Source organism: Carcharodon carcharias, chromosome 11 (genome assembly GCF_017639515.1).
Source record: "Carcharodon carcharias isolate sCarCar2 chromosome 11, sCarCar2.pri, whole genome shotgun sequence".
In the NCBI taxonomy this organism is placed as follows: Eukaryota; Metazoa; Chordata; class Chondrichthyes; order Lamniformes; family Lamnidae; genus Carcharodon; species Carcharodon carcharias.
Window position 1 is genome coordinate 118,495,981 of NC_054477.1, and position 16,990 is coordinate 118,512,970.

Consider the following 16,990-nt stretch of genomic DNA (forward strand, 5'->3'; position numbering starts at 1 on the left):
GAGCACAGGCTAAAGAGAGGGGTAGAGACTGACACCCCGAGCACAGGGTGAAGAAAAGGGTACAGACTGAAACCTTGAGCACAGGCTGAAAAAAGAGGTAGAGCCTAAAACCCTGAACACAGGCAGAAGAGAGGGGTAGAGACTGAAACACTGAGTCAGGCTGAAGAGAGGGATAGAGACTGAAACCCTGAGCACAGGCTGAAGAAAGGGGTAGTGTCTGAAACCCTGAGCACAGGCTGTAGAAAGGGGTTGAGACAGAAAGCCTGAGCACAGGCTGAAGAAAGGGGTAGAGTCTGAAACCCTGAGCACAGGCTGTAGAAAGGGGTTGAGACAGATACCCTGAGCATAGGCTGAAGAACGGGTTGCGACTGAAACCCGGAGCACCGGCTGAAGAGAGGGGTAGAGACTGAAACCATGAGCACAGGCTGAAGAAAGGGGTAGAGTCTGAAACCCTGAGCACAGTCTGTAGAGAGGGGAAGAGACTGAAACCCAGAGCACAGGCTGAAGAGAGGGATAGAGACTGAAACCCTGAGCACAGGCTGAAGAAAGAGGTAGAGACTGAAACACGGAGCACAGGCTGAAGAAAGGGGTAGAGACTGAAACCCTGAGCACTGGCTGAAGAGAGGGGTAGAGACTGAAACCCTGAGTACAGGCTGAAGAACGGGTTTAGACTGTAATCCTGAGCACAGACTGAAGAAAGAGGTAGAGACTGAATCCCTGAGCACAGGTTGTAGAACGGGGTTGAGACAGAAACCTGAGCACAGGCTGAAGAGAGCGGAAGAGACTGAAACCCAGAGCAAAGGCTGAAGAGAGGGATAGAGACTGAAACCCAGAACACAGGCTGAAGAGAGGGGTTGAGACTGAAACCCTGAGCACAGGCTGAAGAAAGTGTTAGAGACTGAAGCCCTGAACACAGGCTGAAGAAAGGGGTAGAGACTGAAGCCCTGAGCACAGGCTGAAGAGAGGGGTAGAGACTGAAACCCTTAGTACAGACTGAAGAACAGATTGAGACTGAAACCCTGAGCACAGGCTGAAGAGAAGGGTAGAGACTGACACAAAGAGCACAGGGTGAATGAAGGGGTACTGACTGAAACCCTGATCACAGGCTGAAAAAAGAGGTAGAGATTAAAACCCTGAACACAGGCTGAAGAGAGGGGTAGAGACTGAAGCCCTGAGTACAGGCTGAAGGACTGGTTGAGCCTAAATCCGAGAGCACAGGCTGAAGAGTGGGTTAGAGACTTAAACCCTGAGCACAGGCTGAAGGCAGGGGTAGAGACTGAAACCCTGAGTACAGACTGAAGAACAGGTTGAGACTGAAACCCTGAGCATAGGCTGAAGAGATGGGTAGAGACTGAAGGCCAGAGTACAGGCTGAAGGACAGGTTGAGACTGAAACCCTGAGCGCAGGCTGAAGAGAGGGGTAGAGACTGAAGCCCTGAGTATAGGCTGAAGGACTGGTTGAGCCTGAAACCCTGAGCACAGGCTGAAGAGAGGCTTAGAGACTGAAACCCTGAGCGCAGGCTGAAGCGAGGGGTAGAGACTCTAACCCTGAGCACAGGCTGAAGAGAGGGGCAGAGACTAAAAACCTGAGCAAAGGCTGAAGAGAAGGGTAGAGACTGAAACCCCGAGCACAGGGTGAAGAAAGGGGTACAGACTGAAACCCTGAGTACAGACTGAAGAACCGGTTGAGACTGAAACCCTGAGCGCAGGCTGAAGAGAAGGGTCGAGTCTGACACCCCGAGCATAGGGTGAAGAAAGGGGTACAGACTGAAACCCTGAGCACAGGCTGAAAATAGAGGTAGAGACTAAAACCCTGAACACAGGCTGAAGAGAGGGGTAGAGACTGAAGCCCTGAGTATAGGCTGAAGGACTGGTTGAGCCTGAAATGCTGAGCACAGGCTGAAGAGAGGCTTAGAGACTGAAACCCTGAGCGCAGGCTGAAGTGAGGGGTAGAGACTGAAACCCTGAGTACAGATTGAAGAACAGGTTGAGACTGAAACACTGAGCACAGGCTGAAGAGATGGGTAGAGACTGAAACCCTGAGTAAAGGCTGAAGAGAGGGGCAGAGACTAAAAACCTGAGCAAAGGCTGAAGAGAAGGGTAGAGACTGAAACCCCGAGCATAGGGTGAAGAAAGGGGTAAAGACTGAAACCCTGAACACAGGCTGAAAAAAGAGGTAGAGACTAAAACCCTGAACACAGGCAGAAGATAGGGGTAGAGACTGAAGCCTTGAGTTTAGGCTGAAGGACTGGTTGAGCCTGAAACCCTGAGCACAGGCTGAAGAGAGGGTTAGAGACTGAAACCCTGAGCACAGGCTGTAGAAAGGGGTTGAGACAGAAAACCTGAGCACAGGCTGAAGAAAGGGGTAGAGTCTGAAACCCTGAGCACAGGCTGTAGAAAGGGGTTGAGACAGATACCCTGAGCACAGGCTGAAGAACGGGTTGCGACTGAAACCCGGAGCACAGGCTGAAGAGAAGGGTCGAGTCTGACACCCCGAGCACAGGGTGAAGAAAGGGGTACAGACTGAAACCCTGAGCACAGGCTGAAAATGGAGGTAGAGACTAAAACCCTGAACACAGGCTGAAGAGAGGGGTAGAGACTGAAGCCCTGAGTCAGGCTGAAGAGAGGGATAGAGACTGAAACCCTGAGCACAGGCTGAAGAAAGGGGTAGTGTCTGAAACCCTGAGCACAGGCTGTAGAAAGGGGTTGAGACAGAAAGCCTGAGCACAGGCTGAAGAAAGGGGTAGAGTCTGAAACCCTGAGCACAGGCTGTAGAAAGGGGTTGAGACAGATACCCTGAGCACAGGCTGAAGAACGGGTTGCGACTGAAACCCGGAGCACCGGCTGAAGAGAGGGGTAGAGACTGAAACCATGAGCACAGGCTGAAGAAAGGGGTAGAGTCTGAAACCCTGAGCACAGTCTGTAGAGAGGGGAAGAGACTGAAACCCAGAGCACAGGCTGAAGAGAGGGATAGAGACTGAAACCCTGAGCACAGGCTGAAGAAAGAGGTAGAGACTGAAACACGGAGCACAGGCTGAAGAAAGGGGTAGAGACTGAAACCCTGAGCACTGGCTGAAGAGAGGGGTAGAGACTGAAACCCTGAGTACAGGCTGAAGAACGGGTTTAGACTGTAATCCTGAGCACAGACTGAAGAAAGAGGTAGAGACTGAATCCCTGAGCACAGGTTGTAGAACGGGGTAGAGACAGAAACCTGAGCACAGGCTGAAGAGAGCGGAAGAGACTGAAACCCAGAGCAAAGGCTGAAGAGAGGGATAGAGACTGAAACCCAGAACACAGGCTGAAGAGAGGGGTTGAGACTGAAACCCTGAGCACAGGCTGAAGAAAGTGTTAGAGACTGAAGCCCTGAACACAGGCTGAAGTAAGGGGTAGAGAATGAAGCCCTGAGCACAGGCTGAAGAGAGGGGTAGAGACTGAAACCCTTAGTACAGACTGAAGAACAGATTGAGACTGAAACCCTGAGCACAGGCTGAAGAGAAGGGTAGAGACTGACACAAAGAGCACAGGGTGAATGAAGGGGTACTGACTGAAACCCTGATCACAGGCTGAAAAAAGAGGTAGAGATTAAAACCCTGAACACAGGCTGAAGAGAGGGGTAGAGACTGAAGCCCTGAGTACAGGCTGAAGGACTGGTTGAGCCTAAATCCGAGAGCACAGGCTGAAGAGAGGGTTAGAGACTTAAACCCTGAGCACAGGCTGAAGGCAGGGGTAGAGACTGAAACCCTGAGTACAGACTGAAGAACAGGTTGAGACTGAAACCCTGAGCATAGGCTGAAGAGATGGGTAGAGACTGAAGGCCAGAGTACAGGCTGAAGGACAGGTTGAGACTGAAACCCTGAGCGCAGGCTGAAGAGAGGGGTAGAGACTGAAGCCCTGAGTATAGGCTGAAGGACTGGTTGAGCCTGAAACCCTGAGCACAGGCTGAAGAGAGGCTTAGAGACTGAAACCCTGAGCGCAGGCTGAAGCGAGGGGTAGAGACTCTAACCCTGAGCACAGGCTGAAGAGAGGGGCAGAGACTAAAAACCTGAGCAAAGGCTGAAGAGAAGGGTAGAGACTGAAACCCCGAGCACAGGGTGAAGAAAGGGGTACAGACTGAAACCCTGAGTACAGACTGAAGAACCGGTTGAGACTGAAACCCTGAGCGCAGGCTGAAGAGAAGGGTCGAGTCTGACACCCCGAGCATAGGGTGAAGAAAGGGGTACAGACTGAAACCCTGAGCACAGGCTGAAAATAGAGGTAGAGACTAAAACCCTGAACACAGGCTGAAGAGAGGGGTAGAGACTGAAGCCCTGAGTATAGGCTGAAGGACTGGTTGAGCCTGAAATGCTGAGCACAGGCTGAAGAGAGGCTTAGAGACTGAAACCCTGAGCGCAGGCTGAAGTGAGGGGTAGAGACTGAAACCCTGAGTACAGATTGAAGAACAGGTTGAGACTGAAACACTCTGCACAGGCTGAAGAGATGGGTAGAGACTGAAACCCTGAGTAAAGGCTGAAGAGAGGGGCAGAGACTAAAAACCTGAGCAAAGGCTGAAGAGAAGGGTAGAGACTGAAACCCCGAGCATAGGGTGAAGAAAGGGGTAAAGACTGAAACCCTGAACACAGGCTGAAAAAAGAGGTAGAGACTAAAACCCTGAACACAGGCAGAAGATAGGGGTAGAGACTGAAGCCTTGAGTTTAGGCTGAAGGACTGGTTGAGCCTGAAACCCTGAGCACAGGCTGAAGAGAGGGTTAGAGACTGAAACCCTGAGCACAGGCTGAAGAACGTGTTGCGATTGAAACCCTGAGCACAGGCTAAAGAGAGGGGTAGAGACTGACACCCCGAGCACAGGGTGAAGAAAAGGGTACAGACTGAAACCTTGAGCACAGGCTGAAAAAAGAGGTAGAGACTTAAACCCTGAACACAGGCAGAAGAGAGGGGTAGAGACTGAAACACTGAGTCAGGCTGAAGAGAGAGATAGAGACTGAAACCCTGAGCACAGGCTGAAGAAAGGGGTAGTGTCTGTAACCCTGAGCAAAGGCTGTAGAAAGGGGTTGAGACAGAAAACCTGAGCACAGGCTGAAGAAAGGGGTAGAGTCTGAAACCCTGAGCACAGGCTGTAGAAAGGGGTTGAGACAGATACCCTGAGCACAGGCTGAAGAACGGGTTGCGACTGAAACCCGGAGCACAGGCTGAAGAGAAGGGTCGAGTCTGACACCCCGAGCACAGGGTGAAGAAAGGGGTACAGACTGAAACCCTGAGCACAGGCTGAAAATGGAGGTAGAGACTAAAACCCTGAACACAGGCTGAAGAGAGGGGTAGAGACTGAAGCCCTGAGTACAGGCTGAAGGACTGGTTGAGCCTGAAACCCTGAGCTCAGGCTGAAGAGAGGGTTAGAGACTGAAACACTGAGCACAGGCTGAAGAGAGGGGTAGAGACTGAAACCCTGAGTACATACTGAAGAACAGGTTGAGACTGAAACCCTGAGCACAGGCTGAAGAGATGGGTAGAGACTGAAGGCCAGAGTACAGGCTGAAGGACAGGTTGAGACTGAAACCTTGAGCACAGACTGAAAAAAGATTTAGAGACTAAAACCCTGAACACAGGCAGAAGAGAGGGGTAGAGACTGAAACAATGAGTCAGTCTGAAGAGAGGTTTAGAGACTGAAACCCTGAGCACAGGCTGAAGAAAGGGGTAGAGTCTGAAACCCTGACCACAGTCTGTAGAAATGGGTTGAGACAGAAACCCTGAGCACAGGGTGAAGAGATGGGAAGAGACTGAAACCCAGAGCACAGGCTGAAGAGAGGGATAGAGACTGAAACCCTGAGCACAGGCTGAAGAACAGGTTGCGACTGAAACCCTGAGCACTGGCTGAAGAGAGGGGTAGAGACTGAAACACTGAGTCAGGCTGAAGAGAGGGGTAGAGACTGAAACCCTGAGCACAGGCTGAAGAAAGTGGTAGAGTCTGAAACCCTGAGCACAGGCTGAAGAACAGGTTGCGACTGAAACCCTGAGCACTGGCTGAAGAGAGGGGTAGACACTGAAACACTGAGTCAGGCTGAAGAGAGGGGTAGAGACTGAAACCCTGAGCACAGGCTGAAGAAAGTGGTAGAGTCTGAAACCCTGAGCACAGGCTGTAGAGAGGATAAGAGACTGATACCCAGAGCACTGGCTGAAGGGCGGGGTAGAGACTGAAACCCTGAGTACAGACTGAAAAACAGGTTGAGACTGAAACCCTGAGCACAGGCTGAAGAGAAGGGTCGAGTCTGACACCCCGAGCATAGGGTGAAGAAAGGGGTACAGACTGAAACCCTGAGCACAGGCTGAAGAGAGGGGTAGAGACTGAAGCCCTGAGTATAGGCTGAAGGACTGGTTGATCCTGAAACCCTGAGCACAGGCTGAAGAGAGGCTTAGAGACTGAAACCCTGAGCGCAGGCTGAAGTGAGGCGTAGAGACTGAAACCCTGAGTACAGATTGAAGAACAGGTTGAGACTGAAACACTGAGCACAGGCTGAAGAGATGGGTAGAGACTGAAACCTTGAGTACAGGCTGAAGAGAGGGGCAGAGACTAAAAACCTGAGCAAAGGCTGAAGAGAAGGGTAGAGACTGAAACCCCGAGCACAGGGTGAAGAAAGGGGTACAGACTGAAACCCTGAGCACAGGCTGAAAAAAGAGGTAGAGACTAAAACCCTGAACACAGGCAGAAGATAGGGGTAGAGACTGAAGCCTTGAGTTTAGGCTGAAGGACTGGTTGAGCCTGAAACCCTGAGCACAGGCTGAAGAGAGGGTTAGAGACTGAAACCCTGAGCACAGGCTGAAGAACGTGTTGCGATTGAAACCCTGAGCACAGGCTAAAGAGAGGGGTAGAGACTGACACCCCGAGCACAGGGTGAAGAAAAGGGTACAGACTGAAACCTTGAGCACAGGCTGAAAAAAGAGGTAGAGCCTAAAACCCTGAACACAGGCAGAAGAGAGGGGTAGAGACTGAATCACTGAGTCAGGCTGAAGAGAGGGATAGAGACTGAAACCCTGAGCACAGGCTGAAGAAAGGGGTAGTGTCTGAAACCCTGAGCACAGGCTGTAGAAAGGGGTTGAGACAGAAACCCTGAGCACAGGCTGAAGAAAGGGGTAGAGTCTGAAACCCTGAGCACAGGCTGTAGAAAGGGGTTGAGACAGATACCCTGAGCACAGGCTGAAGAACGGGTTGCGACTGAAACCCGGAGCACCGGCTGAAGAGAGGGGTAGAGACTGAAACCCTGAGCACAGGCTGAAGAAAGGGGTAGAGTCTGAAACCCTGAGCACAGTCTGTAGAGAGGGGAAGAGACTGAAACCCAGAGCACAGGCTGAAGAGAGGGATAGAGACTGAAACCCTGAGCACAGGCTGAAGAAAGAGGTAGAGACTGAAACACGGAGCATAGGCTGAAGAAAGGGGTAGAGACTGAAACCCTGAGCACTGGCTGAAGAGAGGGGTAGAGACTGAAACCCTGAGTACAGGCTGAAGAACGGGTTTAGACTGTAATCCTGAGCACAGCCTGAATAAAGTGGTAGAGACTGAAACCCTGTGCACAGGCTGAAGAACGGGTTGAGACTGAAACCCTGAGCACAGGCTGAAGAAAGGGGTAGAGTCTGAAACCCTGAGCACAGGCTGTAGAAAGGGGTTGAGGCAGAAACCCTGAGCACAGGCTGACGAGAGTGGAAGAGACTGAAGCTTAGATGACAGGCTGAAGAACAGGTTGAGACTGAAACCCTGAGCACAGGCAGAAGTGAGGGGTAGAGACTGAAACCCTGAGCACAGTCTGAAGAAAGGGGTAGAGACCGAAGCCCTGAACACAGGCTTAAGCAAGGGGTAGAGACTGAAACCCCAAGCACAGGGTGAAGAAAGGGGTAGAGACTGAAACCCTGACCACAGTCTGAAGAGAGTTATACAGACTGAAATCCTGAGCACAGGCCGAAGAGAGGGGAAGAGACTGAAACCCAGAGCACCGGCTGAAGAGAAGGGTCGAGTCTGACACCCCGAGCACAGGGTGAAGAAAGGGGTACAGACTGAAACCCTGAGCACAGGCTGAAAATAGAGGTGGAGACTAAAACCCTGAACACAGGCTGAAGAGAGGGGTAGAGACTGAAGCCCTGAGTACAGGCTGAAGAACAGGCTGAGACTGAAACCATGAGCACAGGCTGAAGAGATGGGTAGAGACTGAAGCCAGGGTACAGGCTGAAGGACAGGTTGAGACTGAAACCTTGAGCACAGACTGAAAAAGGAATTAGAGACTAAAACCCTGAACACAGGCAGAAGAGAGGGGTAGAGACTGAAACAATGAGTCAGTCTGATGAGAGGTTTAGAGACTGAAACCCTGAGCACAGGCTGAAGAAAGGGGTAGAGTCTGAAACCCTGACCACAGTCTGTAGAAATGGGTTGAGACAGAAACCCTGAGCACAGGGTGAAGAGATGGGAAGAGACTGAAACCCAGAGCACAGGCTGAAGAGAGGGATAGAGACTGAAACCCTGAGCACAGGCTGAAGAACGGGTTGCGACTGAAAACCTGAGCACCGGCTGAAGAGAGGGGTAGAGACTGAAACATTGAGTCAGGCTGAAGAGAGGGGTAGAGACTGAAACCCTGAGCATAGGCTGTAGAGAGGGGAAGAGACTGAAACCCTGAGCACAGGCTGAAGAGAGGGTTGGAGACTGAAACCCTGAGCGCAGGCAGAAGTGAGGGGTAGAGACTCTAACCCTGAGCACAGGCTGAAGAGAGGGGCAGAGACTAAAAACCTGAGCAAAGGCTGAAGAGAAGGGTAGAGACTGAAACCCCGAGCACAGGGTGAAGAAAGGGGTACAGACTGAAACCCTGAGTACAGACTGAAGAACACGTTGAGACTTAAACCCTGAGCACAGGCTGAAGAGAAGGGTTGAGTCTGACACCCCGAGCATAGGGTGAAGAAAGGGGTACAGACTGAAACCCTGAGCACAGGCTGAAGGGAGGGGTAGAGACTGAAGCCCTGAGTATAGGCTGAAGGACTGGTTGAGCCTGAAACCCTGAGCACAGGCTGTAGAAAGGGGTTGAGACTGAAACACTGAGTCAGGCTGAAGAGAGGGATAGAGACTGAAACCCTGAGCACAGGCTGAAGAAAGGGTTGCGACTGAAACCCTGAGCACTGGCTGAAGAGAGGGGTAGAGACTGAAACACTGAGTCAGGCTGAAGAGAGGGGTAGAGACTGAAACCCTGAGCACAGGCTGAAGAAAGTGATAGAGTCTGTAACCCTGAGCACAGGCTGTAGAGAGGATAAGAGACTGATACCCAGAGCACTGGCTGAAGGGCGGGGTAGAGACTGAAACCCTGAGTACAGACTGAAGAACAGGTTGAGACTGAAACCCTGAGCACAGGCTGAAGAGAAGGGTCGAGTCTGACACCCCGAGCATAGGGTGAAGAAAGGGGTACAGACTGAAACCCTGAGCACAGGCTGAAGAGAGGGGTAGAGACTGAAGCCCTGTGTATAGGCTGAAGGACTGGTTGAGTCTGAAACCCTGAGCACAGGCTGAAGAGAGGCTTAGAGACTGAAACCCTGAGCTCAGGCTTAAGAACGTGTTGCGACTGAAACCCTGAGCACCGGCTGAAGAGAGGGGTAGAGACTGAAACATTGAGTCAGGCTGAAGAGAGGGGTACAGTCTGAAACCCTGAGCATAGGCTGTAGAGAGGGGAAGAGACTGAAACCCTGAGCACAGGCTGAAGAGAGGGTTGGAGACTGAAACCCTGAGCGCAGGCTGAAGTGAGGGGTAGAGACTCTAACCCTGAGCACAGGCTGAAGAGAGGAGCAGAGACTAAAAACCTGAGCAAAGGCTGAAGAGAAGGGTAGAGACTGAAACCCCGAGCACAGGGTGAAGAAAGGGGTACAGACTGAAACCCTGAGTACAGACTGAAGAACACGTTGAGACTTAAACCCTGAGCACAGGCTGAAGAGAAGGGTCGAGTCTGACACCCCGAGCATAGGGTGAAGAAAGGGTTACAGACTGAAACCCTGAGAAAAGGCTGAAAAAAGAGGTAGCGACTAAAACCCTGAACACAGGCTGAAGAGAGGGGTAGAGACTGAAGCCCTGAGTATAGGCTGAAGGACTGGTTGAGCCTGAAACCCTGAGCACAGGCTGAAGAGAGGCTTAGAGACTGAAACCCTGAGCGCAGGCTGAAGTGAGGGGTAGAGACTGAAACCCTGAGTACAGATTGAAGAACAGGTTGAGACTGAAACCCTGAGCACAGGCTGAAGAGAAGGGTCGAGTCTGACACCCCGAGCATAGGGTGAAGAAAGGGGTACAGACTGAAACCCTGAGCACAGGCTGAAGAGAGGGGTAGAGACTGAAGCCCTGTGTATAGGCTGAAGGACTGGTTGAGTCTGAAACCCTGAGCACAGGCTGAAGAGAGGCTTAGAGACTGAAACCCTGAGCTCAGGCTTAAGAACGTGTTGCGACTGAAACCCTGAGCACCGGCTGAAGAGAGGGGTAGAGACTGAAACATTGAGTCAGGCTGAAGAGAGGGGTACAGTCTGAAACCCTGAGCATAGGCTGTAGAGAGGGGAAGAGACTGAAACCCTGAGCACAGGCTGAAGAGAGGGTTGGAGACTGAAACCCTGAGCGCAGGCTGAAGTGAGGGGTAGAGACTCTAACCCTGAGCACAGGCTGAAGAGAGGAGCAGAGACTAAAAACCTGAGCAAAGGCTGAAGAGAAGGGTAGAGACTGAAACCCCGAGCACAGGGTGAAGAAAGGGGTACAGACTGAAACCCTGAGTACAGACTGAAGAACACGTTGAGACTTAAACCCTGAGCACAGGCTGAAGAGAAGGGTCGAGTCTGACACCCCGAGCATAGGGTGAAGAAAGGGTTACAGACTGAAACCCTGAGAAAAGGCTGAAAAAAGAGGTAGCGACTAAAACCCTGAACACAGGCTGAAGAGAGGGGTAGAGACTGAAGCCCTGAGTATAGGCTGAAGGACTGGTTGAGCCTGAAACCCTGAGCACAGGCTGAAGAGAGGCTTAGAGACTGAAACCCTGAGCGCAGGCTGAAGTGAGGGGTAGAGACTGAAACCCTGAGTACAGATTGAAGAACAGGTTGAGACTGAAACACTGAGCACAGGCTAAAGAGATGGGTAGAGACTGAAACCCTGAGTACAGGCTGAAGAGAGGGGCAGAGACTAAAAACCTGAGCAAAGGCTAAAGAGAAGGGTAGAGACTGAAACCCCAAGCATAGGGTGAAGAAAGGGGTACAGACAGAAACCCTGAGCACAGGCTGAAAAAAGAGGTAGCGACTAAAACCCTGAACACAGGCAGAAGATAGGGGTAGAGACTGAAGCCTTGAGTTTAGGCTGAAGGATTGGTTGAGCCTGAAACCCTGATCACAGGCTGAAGAGAGGGTTAGAGACTGAAACCCTGAGCACAGGCTGAAGAACGTGTTGCGATTGAAACCCTGAGCACAGGCTAAAGAGAGGGGTTGAGACTGACACCCCGAGCACAGGGTGAAGAAAAGGGTACAGACTGAAACCTTGAGCACAGGCTGAAAAAAGAGGTAGAGCCTAAAACCCTGAACACAGGCAGAAGAGAGGGGTAGAGACTTAAACACTGAGTCAGCCTGAAGAGAGGGATAGAGACTGAAACCCTGAGCACAGGCTGAAGAAAGGGGTAGTGTCTGAAACCCTGAGCACAGGCTGTAGAAAGGGGTTGAGACAGAAAGCCTGAGCACAGGCTGAAGAGAGGGGTAGAGTCTGAAACCCTGAGCACAGGCTGTAGAAAGGGGTTGAGACAGATACCCTGAGCACAGGCTGAAGAATGGGTTGCGACTGAAACCCGGAGCACCGGCTGAAGAGAGGGGTAGAGACTGAAACCCTGTGCACAGGCTGAAGAAAGGGGTAGAGTCTGAAACCCTGAGCACAGTCTGTAGAGAGGGGAAGAGACTGAAACCCAGAGCACAGGCTGAAGAGAGGGATAGAGACTGAAACCCTGAGCACAGGCTGAAGAAAGAGGTAGAGACTGAAACACGGAGCACAGGCTGAAGAAAGGGGTAGAGACTGAAACCCTGAGCACTGGCTGAAGAGAGGGGTAGAGACTGAAACCCTGAGTACAGGCTGAAGAACGGGTTTAGACTGTAATCCTGAGCACAGGCTGAAGAAAGGGGTAGAGTCTGAAACCCTGAGCACAGGCTGTAGAAAGGGGTTGAGGCAGAAACCCTGAGCACAGGCTGACGAGAGGGCAAGAGACTGAAGCTTAGATGACAGGCTGAAGAACAGGTTGAGACTGAAACCCTGAGCACAGGCAGAAGTGAGGGGTAGAGACTGAAACCCTGAGCACAGTCTGAAGAAAGGGGTAGAGACTGAAGCCCTGAACACAGGCTTAAGCAAGGGGTAGAGACTGAAACCCCAAGCACAGGGTGAAGAAAGGGGTAGAGACTGAAACCCTGACCACAGGCTGAAGAGGGTTATACAGACTGAAATCCTGAACACAGGCCGAAGAGAGGGGAAGAGACTGAAACCCAGAGCACCGGCTGAAGAGAAGGGTCGAGTCTGACACCCCGAGCACAGGGTGAAGAAAGGGGTACAGACTGAAACCCTGAGCACAGGCTGAAAATAGAGGTGGAGACTAAAACCCTGAACACAGGCTGAAGAGAGGGGTAGAGACTGAAGCCCTGAGTACAGGCTGAAGAACAGGCTGAGACTGAAACCCTGAGCACAGGCTGAAGAGATGGGTAGAGACTGAAGCCAGAGTACAGGCTGAAGGACAGGTTGAGACTGAAACCTTGAGCACAGACTGAAAAAAGTATTAGAGACTAAAACCCTGAACACAGGCAGAAGAGAGGGGTAGAGACCGAAACAATGAGTCAGTCTGAAGAGAGGTTTAGAGACTGAAACCCTGAGCGCAGGCTGAAGAGATGGGTAGAGACTGAAGGCCAGAGTACAGGCTGAAGAACAGGTTGAGACTGAAACCCTGAGCACAGGCAGAAGTGAGGGGTAGAGACTGAAACCCTGAGCACAGTCTGAAGAAAGGGGTAGAGACTGAAGCCCTGAACACAGGCTTAAGCAAGGGGTAGAGACTGAAACCCCAAGCACAGGGTGAAGAAAGGGGTAGAGACTGAAACCCTGACCACAGGCTGAAGAGAGTTATGCAGACTGAAATCCTGAACACAGGCCGAAGAGAGGGGAAGAGACTGAAACCCAGAGCACCGGCTGAAGAGAAGGGTCGAGTCTGACACCCCGAGCACAGGGTGAAGAAAGGGGTACAGACTGAAACCCTGAGCACAGGCTGAAAATAGAGGGGGAGACTAAAACCCTGAACACAGGCTGAAGAGAGGGGTAGAGACTGAAGCCCTGAGTACAGGCTGAAGAACAGGCTGAGACTGAAACCCTGAGCACAGGCTGAAGAGATGGGTAGAGACTGAAGCCAGAGTACAGGCTGAAGGACAGGTTGAGACTGAAACCTTGAGCACAGACTGAAAAAAGTATTAGAGACTAAAACCCTGAACACAGGCAGAAGAGAGGGGTAGAGACTGAAACAATGAGTCAGTCTGAAGAGAGGTTTAGAGACTGAAACCCTGAGCACAGGCTGAAGAAAGGGGTAGAGTCTGAAACCCTGACCACAGTCTGTAGAAAGGGGTTGAGACAGAAACCCTGAGCACAGGGTGAAGAGATGGGAAGAGACTGAAACCCAGAGCACAGGCTGAAGAGAGGGATAGAGACTGAAACCCTGAGCACAGGCTGAAGAACGGGTTGCGACTGAAACCCTGAGCACCGGCTGAAGAGAGGGGTAGAGACTGAAACATTGAGTCAGGCTGAAGAGAGGGGTAGAGACTGAAACCCTGAGCATAGGCTGTAGAGAGGGGAAGAGACTGAAACCCTGAGCACAGGCTGAAGAGAGGGTTGGAGACTGAAACCCTGAGCGCAGGCTGAAGTGAGGGGTAGAGACTCTAACCCTGAGCACAGGCTGAAGAGAGGGGCAGAGACTAAAAACCTGAGCAAAGGCTGAAGAGAAGGGTAGAGACTGAAACCCCGAGCACAGGGTGAAGAAAGGGGTACAGACTGAAACCCTGAGTACAGACTGAAGAACACGTTGAGACTTAAACCCTGAGCACAGGCTGAAGAGTAGGGTCGAGTCTGACACCCCGAGCATAGGGTGAAGAAAGGGGTACAGACTGAAACCCTGAGCACAGGCTGAAGAGAGGGGTAGAGACTGAAGCCCTGAGTATAGGCTGAAGGACTGGTTGAGCCTGAAACCCTGAGCACAGGCTGTAGAAAGGGGTTGAGACTGAAACACTGAGTCAGGCTGAAGAGAGGGATAGAGACTGAAACCCTGAGCACAGGCTGAAGAAAGGGTTGCGACTGAAACCCTGAGCACTGGCTGAAGAGAGGGGTAGAGACTGAAACACTGAGTCAGGCTGAAGAGAGGGGTAGAGACTGAAACCCTGAGCACAGGCTGAAGAAAGTGATAGAGTCTGTAACCCTGAGCACAGGCTGTAGAGAGGATAAGAGACTGATACCCAGAGCACTGGCTGAAGGGCTGGGTAGAAACTGAAACCCTGAGTACAGACTGAAGAACAGGTTGAGACTGAAACCCTGAGCACAGGCTGAAGAGAAGGGTCGAGTCTGACACCCCGAGCATAGTGTGAAGAAAGGGGTACAGACTGAAACCCTGAGCACAGGCTGAAGAACGGGTTGAGACAGAAAGCCTGAGCACAGGCTGAAGAAAGGGGTAGTGTGTGAAACCCTGAGCACAGGCTGAAGAAAGGGGTAGAGTCTGAAACCCTGACCACAGTCTTTAGAAAGGGGTTGAGACAGAAACCCTGAGCACAGGGTGAAGAGATGGGAAGAGACTGAAACCCAGAGCACAGGCTGAAGAGAGGGATAGAGACTGAAACCCTGAGCACAGGCTGAAGAACGGGTTGCGACTGAAACCCTGAGCACTGGCTGAAGAGAGGGGTAGAGACTGAAACACTGAGTCAGGCTGAAGAGAGGGGTAGAGACTGAAACCCTGAGCACATCCTGAAGAAAGTGATAGAGTCTGAAACCCTGAGCACAGGCTGTAGAGAGGATAAGAGACTGATACCCAGAGCACTGGCTGAAGGGCGGGGTAGAGACTGAAACCCTGAGTACAGACTGAAGAACAGGTTGAGACTGAAACCCTGAGCACAGGTTGAAGAGAAGGGTCGAGTCTGAAACCCCGAGCATAGGGTGAAGAAAGGGGTAGAGTCTGAAACCCTGAGCATAGGCTGTAGAGAGGGGAAGAGACTGAAACCCTGAGCACAGGCTGAAGAGAGGGTTAGAGACTGAAACCCCAAACCCTGAGCGCAGGCTGAAGTGAGGGGTAGAGACTCTAACCCTGAGCACAGGCTGAAGAGAGGGGCAGAGACTAAAAACCTGAGCAAAGGCTGAAGAGAAGGGTAGAGACTGAAACCCCGAGCACAGGGTGAAGAAAGGGGTACAGACTGAAACCCTGAGTACAGACTGAAGAACACGTTGAGACTTAAACCCTGAGCACAGGCTGAAGAGAAGGGTCGAGTCTGACACCCCGAGCATAGGGTGAAGAAAGGGGTACAGACTGAAACCCTGAGAACAGGCTAAAAAAAGAGGTAGAGACTAAAACCCTGAACACAGGCTGAAGAGAGGGGTAGAGACTGAAGCCCTGAGTATAGGCTGAAGGACTGGTTGAGCCTGAAACCCTGAGCACTGGCTGAAGAGAGGCTTAGAGACTGAAACCCTGAGCGCAGGCTGAAGAGATGGGTAGAGACTGAAGGCTAGAGTACAGGCTGAAGGACAGGTTGAGACTGAAACCCACAGCACAGGCTGAAGAGAGGGGGAGAGACTGAAACCCTGAGCACAGGCTGATGTAAGGGTTAGAGTCTGAAACCCAGAGCACAGGCTGAAGAGAGGGGTAGAGACGGAAACCCTGAGCACAGGCTGAAGATTGGGTTAGAGACTGAAGCCCTGAACACAGGCTCAAGAAAGGGGTAGTGTCTGAAACCCTGAGCACAGGCTGAAGAGATGGGAAGAGACTGAAACCCAGATCACAGGCTGAAGAGAGGGATAGAGACTGAAACCCTGAGCACAGACTGAAGAATGGGTTGCGACTGAAACCCTGAGCACTGGCTGAAGAGAGGGTTAGAGACTGAAACACTGAGTCAGGCTGAAGAGAGGGGTAGAGACTGAAACCCTGAGCACAGGCTGATGAAAGGGTTAGAGTCTGAAACCCAGAGCACAGGCTGAAGAGAGGGGTAGAGACGGAAACCCTGAGCACAGGCTGAAGATTGGGTTACAGACTGAAGCCCTGAACACAGGCTGAAGAAAGGGGTAGTGTCTGAAACCCTGAGCACAGGCTATAGAAAGGGGTTGAGACTGAAACCCTGAGCACAGGCTGAAGAGATGGGAAGAGACTGAAACCCAGAGCACAGGCTGAAGAGAGGGATAGAGACTGAAACCCTGAGCACAGGCTGAAGAGAGGGGTAGAGACTGAAACACTGAGTCAGGCTGAAGAGAGGGGTAGAGACTGAAACCCTGAGCACAGGCTGAAGAAAGTGATAGAGTCTGAAACCCTGAGCACAGGCTGTAGAGAGGATAAGAGACTGATACCCAGAGCACTGGCTGAAGGGCGGGGTAGAGACTGAAACCCTGAGTACAGACTGAAAAACAGGTTGAGACTGAAACCCTGAGCGCAGGCTGAAGAGAAGGGTCGAGTCTGACACCCCGAGCATAGGGTGAAGAAAGGGGTACAGACTGAAACCCTGAGAACAGGCTGAAAAAAGAGGTAGAGACTAAAACCCTGAACACAGGCTGAAGAGAGGGGTAGAGACTGAAGCCCTGAGTATAGGCTGAAGGACTGGTTGAGCCTGAAACCCTGAGCACTGGCTGAAGAGAGGCTTAGAGACTGAAACCCTGAGCGCAGGCTGAAGAGATGGGTAGAGACTGAAGGCCAGAGTACAGGCTGAAGGACAGGTTGAGACTGAAACCCACAGCACAGGCTGAAGAGAGGGGGAGAGAC